Source organism: Rhinolophus sinicus, chromosome 14 (assembly GCF_057876585.1).
Source record: "Rhinolophus sinicus isolate RSI-liver-muscle chromosome 14, RSI-T2T, whole genome shotgun sequence".
NCBI lineage: Eukaryota > Metazoa > Chordata > Mammalia > Chiroptera > Rhinolophidae > Rhinolophus > Rhinolophus sinicus.
The window spans coordinates 116,530,442-116,551,771 of NC_142514.1; the positions used below are offsets into that span (position 1 = coordinate 116,530,442).

A 21,330-nucleotide genomic window follows, 5' to 3' on the forward strand; every position below is an offset into this window, starting at 1 on the left:
TATTTTCATTCAATGTAAGCCACAAATATTGTCTGGAATTGAAGCCAAAAAACATGACTCACATTTAGTGACACCTTGTACCTTAAAATCTTATCAAATTACAAGGGATTGTAAACAGCTTCTTTAAACTGTATGTATTAATGTCAATAGTATAATAATAATAATATTTAGGTCACTGACATTCTAATTGAATATGGTTACTTACAACTTAAACTAAAGTTGGGTGTACGTGATTTTTCTGTTTAATCTAGCCATTAATTAAGTAATTTTTCAGAACTGACTTCATAAATTCAAGAATTTAATAATAATTATAAATAGTATGAAGCCCACAGAAAAACAATTATGAATTATAAGGAGGTTAAGTTCACAGAGAACTTTCTTCAGGCAACAAAAAAGAAATTTTTAAATCTCCTCCTGAATAATCATATCCTGATCAGGGAGTTGCTTGTTGTATTTGTTTTCCTGAGAACAATTTCCTCAACACATTTCCTCAAATGTGTGTGTACTAAAAAGGTAAATGCATTTCTATTGCATAGCAAAAAACAGGTAAATACACTTTGTAACACATAATCTGTGTTAGGTGGGTCTGGGATGCAAGAGTAGTTTACACAGCTCGACTAGGTCTCTACCATTTGTCTTATACCGCTATGGTTCTAACATGCTTTACCCTAAAAATTGTCTTTATACATGGCAATTCAATACAGACCAGAGCTGGTCACAAAAAACTGACAAATCAGTGCTCCAGCATTAATCTAGACTGAGAAACACAATTGCTATGTAAAAAAAATATGATTATTAGAGAATCACATTCAATAACCTATATATTCTTCTCCACTGAGAGATACCAGTATGAGAAATATAACCAAAGGCACAGTTTTCTTAGTTTATTGGGAGACAGCACAAAGGCCCTGGGTGATCTGAAAGAATGATTCCTTCAGACCTGGCCTTTTACTCTTTTCTCCCTCACAAACCAGATACCACAGGTAGAACAGGCTAGATATTACTGTGGACAGATTTGCCTATATGTCAATCCTTACTCTGTTATAATTACATAAAGGAAATAAAAATTATAAAACCCTATAAAAACCAAGAGAATGGGTTGGTTCATTAGCACTTGAGATATCAATAAATTTCTGAAATGAATAAAATGATAATATTTGTGTTTCAGTACTTTGTTTCATAAAATTCTGTGTTTAATACTCATATTTTATTTTTGAAAACATGTTCAAAATTTATAATACCTAAGAAATCATCGAAATTAAGTAGTTAATGCATTTTAAATTTAAAAATTTATAACCATGTTATAGAACATAAAATTTATTATCACTGGTCAAATATGCATTCTCTTTGTAAAATACATTTTCAAAATAAATTGTCAAAATTAGATATCAAAATAAAAACAAATTTTTTTCATAGTCTTTAGTTTTATCATTTATAAAGGAAGCTTCCTACACTTGATCTTAGCCAAAAGGCCGAGAAGCGATAGGAAGCTTCCTACATAGAATTTCATGTTCATTTCAATAGTCTTTATTGATTTCAATATCCCACATTTTGGGGGAAATCTTCCACTTTGCTGTCATAATTCAATAATTTGTCTCCATTAATTGTGTGAGGTTGGTCATGAGGAGTAATAATAAAAGGCTGAATTTTTTCAAATGATAAACATTTTTTAATTTGTTATATCATTTCCTGGGTTATCTGTTATGATAATGTCACTCTCACTGCTTTTTAGTATTTTTTGTTTTTTAATCAGAGAGAAAGAGGTGGAATTATAGGGGGTGACCTGTGCAGTTCAAGGAAGTGTTCACTTCTTATGAATGTCGCCCATCACTGGGGACAGCAGAAAATATATGAGTTTACCTAGATCTCATTATCAAGCCATCTTTAAACACCACTGGTTTCTGGGAACCACTTCCTGATTTAATGCCTAAGTTTTTGGGGGGGAAGGATGAGTCATGATTTTGGGGAATGTGACCTGCATCCATCCCCATCAACTGACTAGATTCTCTAATAAGATAATGAGTTGTGGTAGAAACTGGTTCAAAATCATTTCTTTAATCTGGATATGACAAAATACCGTGGGAGCGAATGAAACATTAGGATGAATGTCTCAATTTTTACAAGTTATGAAATGTACTTGTCTCTTCAAGCTGAGAGCACTTTGAAGTCAGCCAGAAACTGGCAGGTATAGGACTTTCCAAAATGTGTAAAGTATTACCATTGGAGGAAAAATAGATACAATTCTGTATTTAACCGCTTGCTTGACCTGTTTCATCAGCTTCTACGTTTGTGCAAAAGAAGTCAGAACTGCTTAATCATTTGTGCTTGTCAATGTTTCGGAAATTTTGGAAAGAATTTTGTTTTTTGGAAAAAAATGACACATATCCTTAGCAATGCTTTACCAGGCAAATGGCTTATTTCCTACATCTGGATTATATTATCTCATTTAAGACTGGATTCATGGTTAAAATTGTGCTGGCAGCAAGTAATTAGATGCATTCCCAAATTGAAGAAAACTAGTAGTCCTTGTGGGGACTTGTTGGGAAAATTCTTCCCAGCCTATAATCCTGTCTAGTTCTGTTCGTATCTTCATCTAGATATCTGGGACAGACTTGCTCAGTTTTTCGGTCACTCTCTAGTAATTAAGAGTGAAAGAAAAAGGACAGTGCTTGGCCCTTGTTACTTCAGAATAAAAGCCATTTCCTTTCTAAAGGACCTCCCTTCCTCCTTATGTTTTCTCCGTCCTTCCTTTTCTATTTTCTTGCTCTTTCTTTCCTTCTTTTCTCTATTTCCTCCCTCCCTCCCCCCACTTCCTTCCTCCCTTTCTTTTTTCTTTCCTTTCTTCTTCCCTCCATCCCTCCCTCCTTTCCTCCTACCCTCTTTTCCATCCTTCCTATGTCAGAGAACAAATTACAAGTTTCCTGTTGCTTAGCCAATTGTAGATATAAAATTCTCAAAAAAAGCAAAATGGGCATTTTACATTTAAGGTCATTAAACAAGGGGTGAAGCCTTTGTTTTTATCCATAAAACTTTACTTTGGACAAATTAATGTGCTATATTTACTCTGTCCTTGAACTGAAAGTGGTGCAAACAAAATAGTGATAAGAAATGAATCATATGCCAACATTTTGACTCTATAATATCAGCTCAATAAGGTTCAAACCCTCAACCCAAAATGAGGGTCTCTGCAGACTCTTGAGCAGCAGAAGCAGCCATGTTTGTGCTGATTGCCTTTCTCTACTGGACTCTGGCTGTCTGCTAGCCCCTACCAGTCAGTCCCCTCATCTACTTTTAGAGAACAAGATTGCCTTACCAAGGCAGATTGCTTCCTGCAGAGGTAACAGTCCCCTCCCCTTGCTGGTTTTCTAATTCAATGTATAGTTTTCCCATTTAATGGGCGTGATTATGTGCTTTCTTTCTAGCACTATATGAAAGATTTCTCTCACCTTCCCTTGAGCTCCTGGGGAGCTCAGCATAGGCAAACCTTCTCTGGTCTACAAGCAAAAGGCCAACTGCACACTAAAATTTTAAACCTTATGAAGCAGCTAAAGTGTGGGGCCCCTGATACAGTATTTTTTCCCCTAAGAAAATGAAGTAGTTAACTGATAACTTGACCTACAGGTAAAAAGGTGGCTCCTATTTTTCCCTCTGTATAATGTGTAGCGTCACTTATGCTGGCAAGATCAGCTTTGGCAGATCATATATCTATGTGTAAAGGGATAGTTTGGAGGTAATGCATAGTATCCTGCACTATCCTAGTCAGAAGACTGAGATTCTAATCCTAGCATCGCCTTTGTCTCTTTCTGTAGTTTTGAAGGAGTTTCGTAATGTCTTTGAACCTGTTTTCCAATATAATATAAAAGGATTAGGCTAGATGATCTCTGGAGGTTGTTTGGAGATCTATAAGTCTATGTCATGCCCAAATAACATTCTTGTACTTTTCAAACCAAGCTTTATCTCTGTTACTTGAATATTGAGTTAGTAAATCTCCTCTAGGTGGCTTAAAAATATTTTAATACAAAAAATTTAAATTAAAAAATATGATAGAGAACTAATGGTTTCATTTTTTCCTTGTGTAATAATTTTCAATAGGAATTAAATTTTAAGGAATAGTTAAAATCAGTTTGCTCTTAACAATGGTAACATGGTACAGCAGATTACTTTCCTGCAAATTTAGAAAGTTCAAAAACAACAAATGTTGGACCCATATTATTGGGTGAGGCTGATTCTTTCTCAGAAGATTTTAAATTACAACTCAAGTGAAGCAAAGTATTAAGGCATGAAACAAACACAACAATAAATCTGTGGATAATCACCTTGAGCTTGGCCTTTATTTGTATTCATTTATTTATTCATTTGTTTAGCCATTCAACACATTTTACCTGAGTATCCAATGTGTAACAAACTTGGGTGGAATTTCTAGGGATATACAGATGAATAAGAAACATTTTTGCACTCAATCTCAAGCACACTGGAAAGATATTTCTATAGTAGTGAATGCCTTTTAAAGTAAAACCTCATTGATTTAAAGGCTGCGGATATAGTTAAATATTGTATATAGTGCACATAAATCTCATTTAGCAAAATGTTGGAGGAAAGAGACACTATAATATCTTTCTGTGTTTTAGTTTTCCTTGAAGGCAAATTCAGTTAGCGTGTGGTAGATAATTCTTTCCAAACATTTATGAACTTAATGATTCTTTAATATTTTTTACAATAGTATTTCTTTAATATTGTGCCTCAGTACTCTGGGACAACTGATTCAATCTTTTAGTGTATCACTTAAGTAGTATGCTATGTTATATTTTCAGGCTATACATACAGGCTAAATGTTAATTTATTAGTTGTACTCAATTTTCTCTTGCCTTACATTTTAATGAAATTAAAACAGCATTCAAATATTTTATGTTAAATGGAATTTTATGTCCTTATTTAAAATTATTATTGTCTTACAGTGGTTTTTAAATCATGAATGATTATAGTGCAGTTTATTTTTTCTAACCAAAAATACTTGTAAGTGCATAAAATTTAAGGTTGTCTCTAAAGAAAATTTAATATACTGTGGTATACCTTAGATTTCTGATTCTATAAAGTGAATCATCAAAAGAATAGATTTAAAAAATACAACCACCTTTAAAATTTCACATTTGGGAGCTTATTGAAATGCCTCTGACGAAATGTGTTAGTGAGAATAACGAAGTACAGTTCCAGATTTTTCCCCTGAAACTATGGACCGTGTTGTTCAAACAGCATTCAAGATTTGGAACCAGGAAATCCAACCCAATTTCACTAGAGTTTTCTGACACTGCTGAGTCATGATCTTCTTCAGAAGCTGAGGTAATAATGATGAAAAGATTGTCTTTATTGAAAACTTCACATTTTTAATACACTCTACCCGAAGTGATAAGTTTTGTTCTTGCCTTAACAATTTTCCCAGTTATTTTCTGAGCTGTTTCCCTTTTAGAACATGGAGATTTCTTCCCTGTTTCATGCCGGCCCATGCCTTTCCTCCTGGTGCAGATCCTGGAGGCCATGTGCACTTTGAGGATGATGAACGCTGCACAAATAATTCCAAAAGTAAAGATGAATATTCTTCAATTAAGATTGGTGTAATCCCAATCACTGAATTTGTGTAATCATTGTCCTTGACCATAATCATTGGTCAAAATAACAGAAATCCCCCATTTGGGAGGAAATTGCTTTGTCCATTTTATATACATAAGTGGTCAAAATGTTGAGTTTTCCATCTCCTATCCCCAAATGGCAATTAAGGCAATCAACCAAAACCAACCAAAATGCTTTTTGAGGTCTTAGAAGGTTAAGCTGACACCACAGATTGTGTGGTAACACTATAAAGTTTGTGTGGTAACACAATAAAGTTTGACGTGACCCAGTTTTTCTCACCCTGTGGTTGAAGAGAGTGTAACAGACTTTACCAATGGTTGATCACTTAAACTTCAGTGTGGTGGAAATAACTTACAGTGATTCACAAATAAAACATATTGTCATATGTTAAGATATATTATAAAACATTGATCTCCATTTCATTTTTTGCTGCTTTATATTCTATTCCTACTCTTCACTAACATTTTGACTAAATATTATATTAAGAGGTAGTCAACACAAGCATTAGATATCTATCTATACTCTCTACATTTTTATTAGAAATAGAATATGTCACTCTCATACTGAGCTGGCATAGAACATATATCCCCCAGACTAACTTAATAAGCATTAGAAAAGCTTGCTGTGAAAACTTCCCTAATTTGGGCAAATGCGGAATTAGGAGGGCGGTGTTTATGCCAACTACATTCTAATACTTTTGTTTGCCAAGTACTTTCTGCTAGAAGGCTTGCCTGAATCAACAAGAATTGTTGTAATTGGCATGTCTATCATTTTATGCAAATGTTGCTAAATACTTAAAGCCTCAAGCTTGAATTTCTCTCCTGTGTCCATTATCCGTTGCAGCTCAGCAATTGTTTTCATAGTGCCAAAATAAACTTTGGATAAACTCCATTATCAGTAATTCAGATTTTAATCTTTGTAGCTACTGTTCATTAAGCATTGACTATTTGCCAGGTGCTTTGGATATTAATAATATACAAATCTAAACAACAACAAAAACTAGTCTCTATTACAGTTATTGAACTGTTACAATGTGCCATGTGCTTTACAATTAAATTCTCTCAAAAATCCTATAAGACTGATTTTATTATTCCCACTTCATTGGCCTGTCTGGCTACAGGGTCTATATCCACGACCAGTGTAGTATTCACCATTTCCTTTACATATTCCAAGCTAATTAAGTTTTTTAATATAATTGTACAGTTGTGTAGTAGACATATATTCTACTTTTTCACTAAAAGTAAAGTGAACATAATTTTTCTCTTGTTCATTACTGTCTAGCAGCTGAGGGTCAAAGAGCACAACAAAATCAGTGATGGGATCTCAATGGCTCCAGCTTGCACCCCTTGGGCACTATGTTGTATCAGGGTCCACTTGCTCCAGATCATTGAGGATAGTATCTTTATAGGTTTTGGCTTTTGTCTTTCTTCCCTAAATATGCAACAGGGGAGGGATGTAATGAATGAGGCTTGAAGAATCTGCCTAAACAATGTTTTAAAAGAACTAATTTTGTGTGGCATTAACCTAGATCATCAATGCTGTGTTTCTTTATAGACTTTAACCATTTGCTGTTGCTGTACACAAATGTGGCCATCACTGCTGTGATGCTGAGGTTCTGATGCCCCCTGCCCATGACAGATACCCACCCAGGTGAGAGAAAGATCTTCTCTCAGGGTGATGTCAGAGGCAGCTCGGCTTTCTATGGTTTGCTGAAGTTTGGTTTTCTTCTCATTACAGAAGTATTCATTTGCCTTGCTAATCCCCCAATACAGCTTTTCCCAGTCTATATACTGTGGAACTCCAATGCTGCAAGGAGCAACCGGAAAAGAATGTTCCAAGCTCAAATAACTGAGGGAATCACTCCAAGCTCTAACCCTGTCTTAGATTTTCATGATGTCATAAAGCTCCGAGAAGTCCTCCAGGAAAAAATTGGTTCCCAGTTGCCTAACCCAGTATTTCCTAAACTTATTTAACCATAGAAATGTTCCTCTTTCCCTCCCTCCCTTTCTTCCTTCCTTCCTATCATTAATATTTGTGGAACACCTCTGCATCCAGGGATTAAACTTTTATAGCACACTTTTTGGCAAATGCAGTCTTAAGACATATAATAATGAAGAGTGGTTTTTTTCCCCTACAAGTTGTGGAAGGCCAAATCTGAGGGAATCGGGCTTATCAAGTTCACCTCCATTTATTTTTCATCCAAACTTAACTGTATCTCAAGGAGCATATTTTATAATAATTTTAAGTTATTCGTTTTAAGTTTCTCCAAATCTTTTTCCCATCTCAGAAGAAAAGTTCATGGAGCATTTGAGATCTTGCTCTCTGGCATATGTCATCAATTTAGGTCAAATTAACTCTTGTAAAAAATTCTCTACAAGTTTGGATGTTTCTTACATCAACATTTACTTGGTGTAGTTGGCAGAATTCCGAAGAAGTCCACCCAGGACCATGCTGCAGACATGGACCTGGTGCTAAGTACCAGGAGGGGCCCCTTGTGCCACATCAACTCCCCACTCTGCATTTGGTGAACTGGGGTGAGTTTCTCTTGGAATTTCAGGTCTCCTTGTTTTAAGTAGCAGGCCATGGCTTTCCATGTGCTATTGTTAGAAAATCCTCAAGGTGGATAAAGGTTGAGATAATCCAGCGAAAGGAAAAAAGATGGGTTGATGCTTTAATTTCAGCTTTTTAATTGGATCGCTTACTGAGATTCTGAACAAAATCTTTATTGTTAAATGAGACTGAATTCTCTTTAGCTAAAAAAGAGAAGGGCACTTGCCTTCTCAACCCCGATAGCCAATGGGGTAATAATAGTTGTTCAGAACCCCGAATCTGCAGTGGAGATGGGTGCCAGGAGTTGTCCAGGGTGGTAGCACAGTCAAATCTGGAGAAGCCAGCAGGAACTCCAGGGAGGACAGGGCACCCTGGAATGGGTTCACCCTGAAAGAGAGGGGCCCAAGAGAGGGGCCTGTGCCTCAGAAAGCATCATGGTTCTGGCAGCATCCGGTAAGTTCTCTCTGGCCCTTGCTCAGGTATTCTTAGGTGACTAAGAATCTTTGTGGGGTTGCTTAAGGGAAAATTTCCTTTGGGACGTAAAGTAGTCCTATAGGGATATCCATTGCTTTTGGCTCATCTAGAGACATGAATGCAAGGGTTAGTTTTTCCTAGAAGTATATTCAGACTCTAAAGGTCTCAAAATTCACGTGGGACATCGTGCCTCCCAGCCCAACAAGACCCATAACAGGCAGCCTCCATTAATACTAAGGTGGCCAAAATGAGGATCCTATGATACCTTTAAATTAGGATTTTTTTTACACAGTTAGAAAAAACTGGCTATAAATTTAGGCAGAATGAGTGAAAACTATTAAAGACTGTCTCAGAACTTAAAAAGGTCTTCTCTTCTAATCTAAAATGAAACTATATAAAAGGATTTAGATAAATGGATCAACTGATAGTGTGATTTATGTGTCAACCCAATTCTTTAGGTATTAAAAATGACTGTCCTCATTTTAAACTGGAAGGTTATTTGGAAGTTGACTTGCCAGGACCGATATAAATTGCAAATGCCTCCAAAACAAAAATTGGATCCAACTGTGCCTTGTTTATCTGTGTATTTCTATATATGTTGTAAATGTGAGATCATTTTCTATCTCCGGATGGTATTGTTAAAATTAATTTAAAGGCAAATACTTGTAAGAATCGGTATTATACAATTCTCAGAAATATAGAAACTAACTCATGCTTTTCAAGTTCATGTGATCTAAGATTAATTCTCAGTAAATAAAAGCTAGCTTGTTTGTTGGTTTAAGTAAAATAGACATGTCTTTATTTTACCTGGGTTTGACAAAAATAAGCAAATGTTAATAATTGACTTTTATGTTTATGAAAAATGTTTCTAGAGGATATAAAATGTCCAAGCTAAAGAATGCTAATTGATTACTTCTTAGTTTTCATCAGACATTGAGGTTTCAAGGGTTAAAAATCTCAATATATGTGGGAATAACTACGCAGTGTTTCAGAAGGACTCCTGTAACATCTTAAAAGACTTGAAATTGCATGGGAAGCATTGTAAAATAAGTGATAAAAACTTCTAGGGTATACTGTATGGGTAAACAATAGTTGTAAATTAAATACGTAGTCAGGGCTATGGGAAACCCAAGATAACCACTTGGTTCTTTCCTGTTCCTTGGCTCCCCATTTTTTGGTTTCTGCATTCCTTCATGCATAATAGTGCATTTAAGCTGAACTTCGATGAAAGAAATTATGAGCTGACATTATTGAAAGGAGACATTTTACACTATTGCCAAGGTTTGATAGAGTCACTTCAAGAAAATATCAAGTTGGCAACTGCTTTCTTTCACAGTGAGCTCCCGGGAGACAGACTTTAAAGATCATTGACTGTCACCTGGAGGTTTTGTTTATTGGAAGGACATCACATAAAAGACACTCTTCAACCTCATTGGAAGAGACTTTACCAGGCTCCTAACCATGAATGAACATCTACTGCTTCCTTCAGACATCAATGATTCCTTAAGGACAAGAAGCCACTGACATCAGAGGTAGACAACTATCCCAAGACAGTGACAAGGCCTGCATACCTATGGATTGATATTGAACTCAGAATCCACTTTGTTTGATTGTCTTTACCTGTCTGTTAATGATATTAGTCATAATAATACTTGTTCTTTGGATTTTTCTATATAACCCAACTGTTTATGATTACTACACATGTATAAGGTAACTGTTGCTACTCAAAAATGATAAGTGAACTTCACAATTGTGCGTTGCACTTTAGCAAATATATGACTGGTAAAAATTACAGTGTCATTTTATCAAACTTACCTTATTAAAGTTCACATAATTTATATCAAATTCATTCCAAATTTTGTGTGAGAAAGGAAATTTCTATTAATGGTGAAAGATTTATTAATTGAAATATATAATCTAATGAATGCATAGCTTAATTAATGTATAACATAATTAATGAAAGACATGGCATCAGGATTAACCCAGACCTAGGATAAAATGTTCATTACCTCTAAGCCTTGGAGATAGGGTGGATAATTATTACATTTGTGTTGACAATAAAACTTTATTTCATTTCATTTTCTTGCTATCTGTGAAATTTAAGAACAGGAAGCTATTAATATCTTTATATCTGAAAATAAATATATAATTTATACATGAAGACATACATTAAATTATATAAGACTATATGGTAAGTCAGTGCTGATTGGGACTGGAAAATGTATGACTGTGTTCCCATTTTGATCCTTGTATTGCCAACTGCATCAGCCAGGATACAACCAGGAATCAGAAACCACGTTAGGCATTAAACAGAGGATTAAGTTTCATGGGTAATGGAAGAACTAAGAAGATAAATAGAAAAGAGTGAAACAACCCAGAAATTAGCAACACCAAAAGCCGCTACCAGCCTCTGGGGCTAGAGGTACACAGAGAGCAGATGACATGACCAACCCACAAGCCTGAGTAATAGGAGGTGGGGTGACTAGAACTAATGGTGGGATATCAGGGGGTGGAGCTAAAATAATAATGGGAGGGGCTGTCTACAGGGACCTGGAGACAGCCACACCTCCCAAGGAAGAGAGGGGAGAGGACAAGAAATCCTGGCTCTTGTCTTCCTGCTCTCCATTGTTTCTACTCGGCTGAAACTACCTAGAAGCCAATTGCAGGAGGTCCCGGAAGTAGCAGTGAAAGTATTGGGGGATGGGAAGTTAAGGACACCAACTTTACCTTAAAACAAACCAGTGACCCTTCCCCAAAACACAGAGAAATACAGGGCAGTATTTTAGAGTAAGAATTAGGAATAACACATGCTACATGATCTGAAGATTTTTTTTTTCTACCACATTTTAATGTAGACACCTAAACTAGAATGTTAATGGTTATCCTGCTAAAATAGGTCATCACCACCAAACCAGTATTAAAGGAATCTTAGAGGGACTTCTTTAAGATGAAAAAGATAAAAAATATGAATAATATAATGGCAATAACTACATATCTATCAACAATTACTTTAAATATAAATGGATTAAATGTTACAATCAAAAGATAGTGTGGCTGGATGAATAAGAAAACAGGACCCTTATATATGCTCCCTACAAAAGACTTACCTCAGATCAAAAGACACACACAGACTGAAAGTAAAGGGATGGGGAAAAGATATTTCATGAAAATTGAAAGAAAGAAAGAAACAAACAAAAAACATGGGGTAGCAATACTTATACCTGACAAAATAGACTTAAAAACAAGACTTAAAAACTATAATAAGTGACAAAGAAAGACCCAGTAATCCCACTTCTGTGTATTTCTCCAAAGAAGTCCAAAACTCTACTTCAAGGGGATGTGTGCATCCTGTTCATTGCTGCATTGTTTACAGCAGCCAAGATAAGGAGGCAGCCTGGGTGTCTGTCGATGGATGAATGGATAGAGAGTAGGAGGTACATATTGGTTGGCTAGGGAAGAGAATGGGTTTTTGCCATCTGCAGTGGCATGGATAGATCTAGAGGGTATTGTGCTGAGTGAAGTATGTTTAACAGAGAAAGACAGATACAATGTGATTTCACTTATGTGTGGAATCTAAAGAACAAAATAAACAAACAAATGAAACAGAAACAAACTCATGGACACAGAAAATGTATTGATGGTTGCCAGATGGGAGAAGGGTTGGCAGGTAGGTGAAAAAGGGGAAGGGATTAACAAGTACAAATTGGTTGTTATACAGTAGTCATGGGAATGTAGGGTGTAGCATAATGAATATGGTCAATAATATTGTAATAGCTATGTATGGTGTCAGATGAATACTAGATTTATTGGGGTGATAGATGGGAAGAGGTTTGGGGGATGGGATGAAAAAGGTGAAGGCATTAAGAAGTACTCATTGGTAGTTACATAATAGTCACAGTGATGTAAATTAAGGGCTAGAGAATATATCAATGATTTGGTAATAACTATGTATGTTTCCATGTGGGTACTAGACTAGTCAGGGGGACCACTTCTTATATAAATGTCTAACCACCTGAAATTAACATAAAATAATATTGAATATTAACTAATTGAAAAATCAAAAAGTGGGGGAAAATGTGAAGGGGAATAAAAGGTTCAAATTTACTGGTATAAAACAAATAAGTTATGAGAATATAATGTAAAGCATAGGGAATATAGTCAATAATATTGTGATAGTGTGGTACAGTGTCAGACGGTTGCTGGACTTATCATGGTGATCACTTCTTTAGGTCTATAAATATTAAATAACTATTGTGTACCCCTGAAACTAATGTAATACTGTATGTTAGCTATATTTTATTTAGTTGTAAATATAAATATATTTATATTTGTTAGATTGGTGCAAAAGTAATTGCAGTTTAAAGGGTGAAAAATAATTGCAAAAACCACAATTACTTTTGCACCAACCTATAATAAAAAGCTTAAAATTAATAAAAAATAACTCAGAGACAATTTGAAACAAATCAAGGGACCATGTTCGGTCATTATTTTCATACTTTTAGGTCCACAAAAAAAAATCATTCAACTGCCAAACTCCAGAGGAATGTAATTAAGATTTTCTGCGTGATGCTATTACGCAGTTACAAGAGGAAATTTTTCTTAAGGATACATAAGTCAAATTTTGGGCCTAATATCTTCTTGGGGAGGTATGCAGTGGAACAGTCTGGGAAATATACCCCCAAGTTGGCATCCTGAAAAGTTTCCAGCTCAGCTTTTCCCACCACTCTCCTCCTTGTTCCCTGTGTTCCAGCACATGTTTGAACAGAAGCTCGTTTCCACCCTAGTGCCTTTCACTGCCCGTTCCTTTGCCTAGACTAATTGTCTGCTCCCAGATATTTGCATGGCTGAGCCTCTCTTGTCATTCTGGTCTCAGTTTTAAACACATCTCCTTAGAGAGGCCTATCTTGACATTCAAATGACAGTGTTCATCCTTTCAGACCTGACTTCAATTGTTCTAGGGCATCATTTTGATATTCTTAATAACATTCATAACTATCCAAAATTGCCTTTTTTCAGAGTCTACTTTCTCCTCCTTCTAATATGTAAGAGTCCTTGTCAATGTTGTTTATGAAGTTTCCCTTGTGCTTACAAGTGTGCCTTGCACAATCGTTTTTCTGGGTGCTATGGAGGTTAGTTACTGTGAACTAATGAAATATGTCAGGTGTTTACTATGTGCCAAGGACTATGTTGAAAATGCTCTTCAGTCATTATGTCATTTAATCCGCATATAACCTATAAGATTGGTACTGCGATGATCTCATTTATATAGTTAAGATTAAATCATTTTGTCCTCACTCTGCTCTGGCCACACTTGCCTCCTTGCTGCTTTCCTCAAACATACCAGATACAGTCTTACCTCACGGCCATGGCACTTGCTGTTCTCTCTGCTGAGAACATTATTCCCCCAGATAACTCTATAGCTCATACCTTCTCCTCCCTCAGGTTTTTACTCACAAGTTACTTTCTCAAGTGAGCTCTTCCCTGTCACCATATATAAACTGACCCGCTTACTCCTTATCCCACTTTCCTGCTTCATTTTTCTCCTCAGGAAAATACTGTATTTTCCTTATAATTGTCTCTGTCTTCCTACTAGAGTGTTAGCTTCCTGAAGACCAAGACCTTTTTTCATCTTTTTTTTTTAAATTAAAGTTTATTGAAGTGACAATTGTTAATAAAGTTACATAGATTTCAGGTGTACAATTCTGTAATACATTATCTGTATCTCACATTGTGTGTTCACCACCCAGAGTCAGTTCTTTTTCCATCACATTATATTAGACCCCGTTTACCCTCTTCTACAGTCCTCTTCCCCCCTTACCCTCTGGCAACCCCTAAACTATTGTCTATGTCTGAGTTTTTGTTCCTTCATTTGTTTGTCTTGTTCTTTTGTTGTTTTCAGTTGTATATACCACATATCTGTGAAATCATATGGGTCTCTACTTTTTCTGTCTGACTTGTTTCTATGTCCTCTTTAGAGAAATGACGCTTCAGGTCTTCTGCCCTTTTTTCAATTGGGTTGTTTGTTTTCTTGTTGTTGAGTTATATAAGTTCCTTGTATATTTTGGATATTAGCCCCTTATCAGAGGTGCTGTTTGCAGAAATCTTCTCCCATTCAGTTGGTTGCCTCTTTGTTTTGTCGACGGTTTCTTTTGCTGGGCAGAAATTTTAAGTTTGATATAGTCCCATTCATTTATTTTACCTTTTACTTCCCTTGCCTTTGGAGTCAAATTCATAAAATGCTCTTTGAACCCAAGGTCCATAAGTTTAGTACCTATGTTTTCTTCTATGCAGTTTATGGTTTCAGGTCTTATGTTTATGTCTTTGATCCATTTTGAATTAATTTTGGTACATGGTGGCAGACCACTTTCATTCTTTTGCATTCTTTTGCATGCGGCTTTCCAATTCTCCCAGCATCATTTATTAAAGAGGCTGTCTTTTCTCCATTGCATGTTTTTTGCTTCTTTGTCAAAAATTATCTGTCCATATTAATGTGGGTTTATTCCTGGGTTCTCAATTCTATTCCATTGGTCTGTGTGTCTGTTTTTCTGCCAATACCATGCTGTTTTGATTATTGTTGGCCTGTAGTACAAGTTAAAGTCAGGGAGTGTGATACCTCCAGCATTGTTCTTTTTTTTTAGAATTGTATTGGCTATTCGGGGTCTTTTGTGGTTCCATAAAAATCTTATGATTTTTTGTTCTATTTCTTTAAAAAATGCCATTGGGATTTTGATGAGGACTGCTTTAAATCTGTATATTGCTTTGGGTAATACAGCTCTTTTAACTATTGATTCTTCCAATCCATGAGCATGGAATGTCTTTCCATTTCTTTCTGTCTTCTTCAATTTTTTTTAAAAACGTCTTATACTTTTCAACATATAGAGCTTTCACATCCTTGGTTTAGTTTATTCCTAGGTATTATATTCTTTTTGTTGCAATTGAAAAAGGAATTGTGTTTTTTTTTAATTTCGTTTCTGAGATTTCATTGTTAGTATATAGGAATGCAATGGACTTTTGTACATTGATTTTGTAGCTGATAACTTTACTGTATTCGTTTATTGTGTCTAATAGCTTTTTGGTGGAATCTTTAGGGTTTTCTATATATAGCATCATGTCATCTGCAAAGAGTGACAATTTAACTTCTTCATTCCCAATTTGGATGCCTTTCATTTCTTTCCCTTGCCTGATTACTCTGGCAAGGACTTCCAACACTGTGTTGAAAAGCAGAGGTGATAGGGGACAGCCCTGTCATGTTCCTGAACGTAGAGCAAAGGGCTTCAGTTTTTCTCCATTAATTATGATATTAGCTGAGGGTTTGTCATATATGGCCTTTATTATATTAGGGTATTTTCCTTCTCTACTTATTTTATTAAGTGTTTTAATCATAAATGGATGTTGTAGCTTGTCAAATGCTTTTTCTGCGTCAGTTGATATAATCATATGATTTTTGTCCTTTATTTTGTTTATGTGATGTATCACATTGATGGATTTGCAGATGTTGAACCATCCTTGTGCCCCGGGGATGAACCCCACTTGGTCGTGATGAATAATCTTTTTAATGCATTGTTGCATTCGATTTGCTAGAATTTTGTTTAGGATTTTTGCATCTGTATTCATCAGAGATATTGGTCTGTAGTTTTCTTTTTTTGTGTTATCCTTACCAGGTTTTGGTATCAGGGTAATGTTGGCCTCATAAAATGACTTAGGGAGTATTGTCTTTTCTTCAATTTTTTGGAAGAGTTTGAGTAGGACAGGTATTAGATCCTCTTTGAAGGTTCGTTAGAATTCACTAGTGAAGCCATCTGGTTCCGGATTTTTGCTTTTGGGAAGGTTTCAGAACACTGATTCAATTTCCTTACTGGACATCGGTCTATTTAGATTTTCTAGTTCTTCATGATTTAGCCTAGGAAGGTTACATGTTTCTAAGAACTTGTCCATTTCTTCTAGGTTATTGAATTTGGTGGCATATAGTCCTTCATAGTATTCCTGGATAATCCTTTGTATTTCTGTGGCATCCGTGATAACTTCTCTTTCATTTCTGATTTTGTTTATTAGTGTCTCCTCTTTTTTATCTTAGTGAGTCTAGCAAAGGGTGTGTCAATTTTATTAATCTTTTCAAAGAACCAGCTCTTTTTTCTATTGTTTTTTTTTGTTCTCTATTTCATTTAGTTTTGCTCTGATTTTTACTATTTCTTTTCTTCTGCTGACCTTGTGTTTCATTTGTTCATTTTCTAGTTCTTTAAGATGTAACATGAGGTTATTTATCTGGGATTTTTCCTGTTTCTTGAGATAGGCCTGTAATGATGTAAATTTCCCTCTTAAAGCTGTTTACGCTGCACCACAAAAATTTTGGTAGGATATATTTTCATTCTCATTTCTATGTATGGTTTGATCTCTCCTCTTATTTCTTCTTTGACCAGGTCGTTCTTTAAAAGCATGTTGTTTGATCTCCTCATATTTGTGGTTTTTCCTACTTTCTTTTTGCAGTTGATGTCCAATTTCAATACCTTGTGATCAGAGAATATGCTTGGGATCATTTCAGTCTTCTTAAATTTGCTGAGGGTAGTTTTATGTCCCAATATATGGTCTATCCTTGAGAATGTTCCATGTAAACTAGAAAAAAATGCGTAGTCTGATGTTCTAAAACGAAATGTTCTATAAATGTCAATTATGTCCATTTCATCTAATGAGTCATTTAGGGCTGCTCTTTCATTATTTACTATCTGTTTGGATGATCTATCTATAGCTATCAATGATGGATTTAGGTCCCCTACTATAATTGTGTTTTGGTCAATTTCTCCCTTTAGTTCTGTTAGTAGTTGCTTGGTATATTTCGGTGCTCCCTGATTGGGGGCATACATATTGATGATGACTGTTATGTCTTCTTGTTGTATAGTCCCCTTTATCATTATGAAATATCCATCTTTGTCTCTTGTTACCTTTTTTATCCTGAAGTCTGTTTCATCTGATATCAGTATGGCGACACCTGATTTTCTCTGGATACGATTTGTTTGGAATGTCAATTTCCACCCTTTCACTTTGAGTCTTTTTTTGTCCTTGTAGCTGAGATGTGTCTCTTGAAGGCAGCATATGGTTGGGTTTAGTTTTTTGATCCAATCTGCTACTCTGTGCCTTTTTATTGGTGAGTTCAGTCCACTTATATTTAGGGTGATTACTGATATGTGAGGATTTCCTATCATTCTATCTTTGGTTTTCTGGTAAGACTGTGTTTCCATTGTTTCTTTGCCTTTTTGTTGTTGTCTATTATTTCTGTGTGGTGGTATTCTATCATTTTCCTCTCTGTTTCTTTTATTATGTTATATATTTCAGTTCTGGATTTTTTTCGAGTGGTTACCATTAAGTTTATGTAAAAGAAAGTTTCATATTGAGTATTCCATTTTCTTCAGCATGCTTACTTCTCCATTCCCATATTCCGATTCATGCCTTTACTCTCCCACCTTTTATGTTTCGGTTGTCACAAATTATCCCTATTTATGTTGGTCAAATAACCTCCTTTTACATTTCTTGTAGTGCAGGTCGTGTGGTAGAAAATTCCCTGGAAAGGTCTTTATTCCTCCTTCATATCTAAAGTATATCTTTGCTGGATATATTATTCTTGGCTCATAATTTCTCTCTTTCAATAGTTTGAATATTTGAGTCCATTCCCTCCTGGCTTGTAGAGTTTCTGCTGAAAAATCTGACAATAACCTAATGGGCTTTCCTTTGTAGTTTATCACCTTCTTTTCCTGGCTGCCTTGAGGATTCTTTCTTTGTCGTTAATTTTTGACAGCTTCAATACGATGTGACTTGGAGAAGGCCTGTTGAGGTTGAGGTAATTAGGTGTTCTATTTGCTTCTTGGATTTGAGGATCCAATTCTTTGCACAAGTTTGGGAAGTTCTCATCGACTATTTGTTTGAATATATGCTCTGTTCCCTTCTCTTTTTCTTCTCTTTCTGGTATGTCCATTATTCCTATATTGCTCTTTATGATGGAGTCAGAAAGCTCTTGTAGAGTTCTTTCATTTCTTTTAAGTCTCAAGTCTCTTTCTTCCTCCATCTGTGTCATTTCCAGATTTCTACCTTCGATGTCACTGATTCTTTCCTCTATCTGGTCAACTCTACTACCTAAGCTGGCTATTTCATTCTTCATTTCTTTTATTGAGTTTTAATCTCCAGAAATTCTATTTGCTTCTTTTTTTAAATTTCAATATCTTTGGTAAATTGTTCATTTTGTTCTTTGATTGTTTTTCTGAGTTCATTAAACTGCCTGTCTGTGTTTTCTTGCAACTCGTTGGGTTTTTTTAAGACCTGCAATCTTGAATTCTTTGCCATTTAAGTCACATATTTTTGTGTCTTTAAGTTCATTTTATGGAGACTTTTCATTTTCTTTCTGAGCTATCTTGTTACCTTGGTTATTCATGGCTATTAATGATTTATTATTTCTCTTCCTAGACATCTACAGGAGTGGGTTCTGCAACAGGTTGATAGAAAGGGGTCTTTCTTTCTTTTCCCTCTCTCACAGCTGTGGTAGTTCCAGAATGCAGTGAGCCTGGAGAACCAAGCTAGGTCTGCGGCCTGCATGCACGCATCCCCTTCTTGTCACTTCTCCCTTCCCTCCTCCCCCGCTCGCACAATTTGCCCACCTTTAGATGATTTCAGTAGTGTACCTCTTAGTCTTTCCTGTCTACTGCACAAGGCATCCTTTATAAAGTTATAGTTGTTCAATTTGTTGTAAATTCCAGGGGAGATTTCAAGAGGCTCACCTCACGCTGCCATTTCTATGATGTCATCCACGACCAAGAGTTTAATGTGTTTTGTTCACTGCTGTATCAGTGAGATTAAACAAATTGCTCAATGACAGGGAGCTAATAAATGGCAGAGTTGGGAGTTTAGCTGGTTAACTGATTCCAAGGCCTGTGCTCTCAATCTCTACATGGCCCTCATAGACTTAGTTAAGCGCTAGATCACTGGCAAGGTTAAAGAAAAAACACCCATCCTGTAGTCCATAGTTTAAAAGGATTTCTTTGCAATTTAGATGTCAACTTATTGTATTCCTTGTCTTAGACACGTTTTAGTTGTTTGGTCATAACTTTCCTGCCAAGAATGATGAGACAGAAAAAATAGTTAACAAAAAGTGAGCCTGAGGGGCATTAGCAGAAGGTAATTTAATTAGTACTTTGCACCACCTGTGTTCGCTCCCCAGGGACTGGTCAGGCTCAGCCCTTAGAGATAAATTTTTGTTTCAAAACAGCCCTAGAAAAAGGAGATAAGACCCCGACCAGAATTATTTGATTATGGGCACCTGCACAGACTGCTGGAATCTCCCTTAGCCTGAACTCCAGCCTCATTATAATACAATTAGAATAAAATGAACATTATGGCTTACCCCACTTCCCCATGGGTTTTCTGTATACATTCTGCATAAAGAAACCAGCTATGTAACCTGTGTGTGTCAATCAAATGACTTTAGTCTATACATCACATCCTCTGCTATAAGAAAATTAACTACACTTTCCTGTGTAAGAAAAGCTAACCTAAACATCGGCACAGTTGTCTACTCTATCTAGACTCTGCCCCCAGTGGCTTCTCTGCCAGAGATTTTCTTCTTGAACGAACTTTCTAACTTCTACTCCTTTGTGCCCTGTGAAATCTTTCACAACCCATGAACAGCCATGAAAAAGAATGAGGCCTTACTTTGACTCACTCTTATTAATAGGAAAAATGTTTGGGGCCTTCATGTAGTGCTGGATGGATATCCCAAGGAAATCAGTGAGTTTGGATTTCCAGGAGATCCAAGGGATCAATGCTGCTGTCCGTGATCCTAATACTGGGATGACCACATTTTTCACTGTGGATATGTGCAATCATCCTAGTAGCCAAATGAAGATAGAATTCCTTGTTGGCAGTTCATAGTTGTGGTGAATTCCTATCTATAATTTTGTGAAATTAACTAACTAGAGCATATAGAAAAATTTAAAAATATTAAGCTGTTTAATGCATAGCATTATCAAGATATATTTTCTGTAGTTTTGAAATTTATTCTCAATCTTATGATAAATTCAATGAAGAAAGGCAAACTATGGAAAACGGTTACCCCAAATTCATTAAATATGACTTTCCCAAAATTGAAAATAAAGTATCTGTAACATATCAACAACATGGCAATATACACATATTTATATTTATCTAAAGAGCCTTGGGTATTAAACTAATTTTTTCTTCTAAGTTTCATCATATTTTCCAGTCACTATGTCATCGATTTATTATTTTTTTTGCATATTACTTTTTCTAAATCAGAAAATTTATTTTTAAAAATATGTAACAAGTTCTTCTCTAGTGAATTAAGGTAACAAGGTGAGGCTAGCCTATTTTAAAAATAGAGTTTTTGCATCGTTTTTTAAGTATCTGGGATCTTTAAATATACTAAAATTGCTTGTTGTTAAAACCACAAAGGTCCCATTTCGCTCACTTGTTTTCATTTTTATTATTCACTGCCACAATTCAGATTTTTCCTTTTTCAAAGATATTTGGGCAGGGCTGGGCTAGAATGTTTGTTCTATTCCTGGTTATTTTTTCTTACAGTATTTGGTTAAATCTGGCAGAAGTGGATAGTCAGTAACCACTCTTTTTAACAAAACACAATAAGAATTAATATTCATTAGGAAGTGAGCCTAGGAAAGTAAG

General features: G+C 35.6%; 1 pseudogene; it reads right to left on the reverse strand.

Moving 5' to 3' along the window:
- Positions 1–1,380: 1,380 nt before the first annotated feature.
- LOC148755808 (U2 spliceosomal RNA) lies at positions 1,381–1,484 on the reverse strand (annotated as a pseudogene).
- Positions 1,485–21,330: the final 19,846 nt, after the last annotated feature.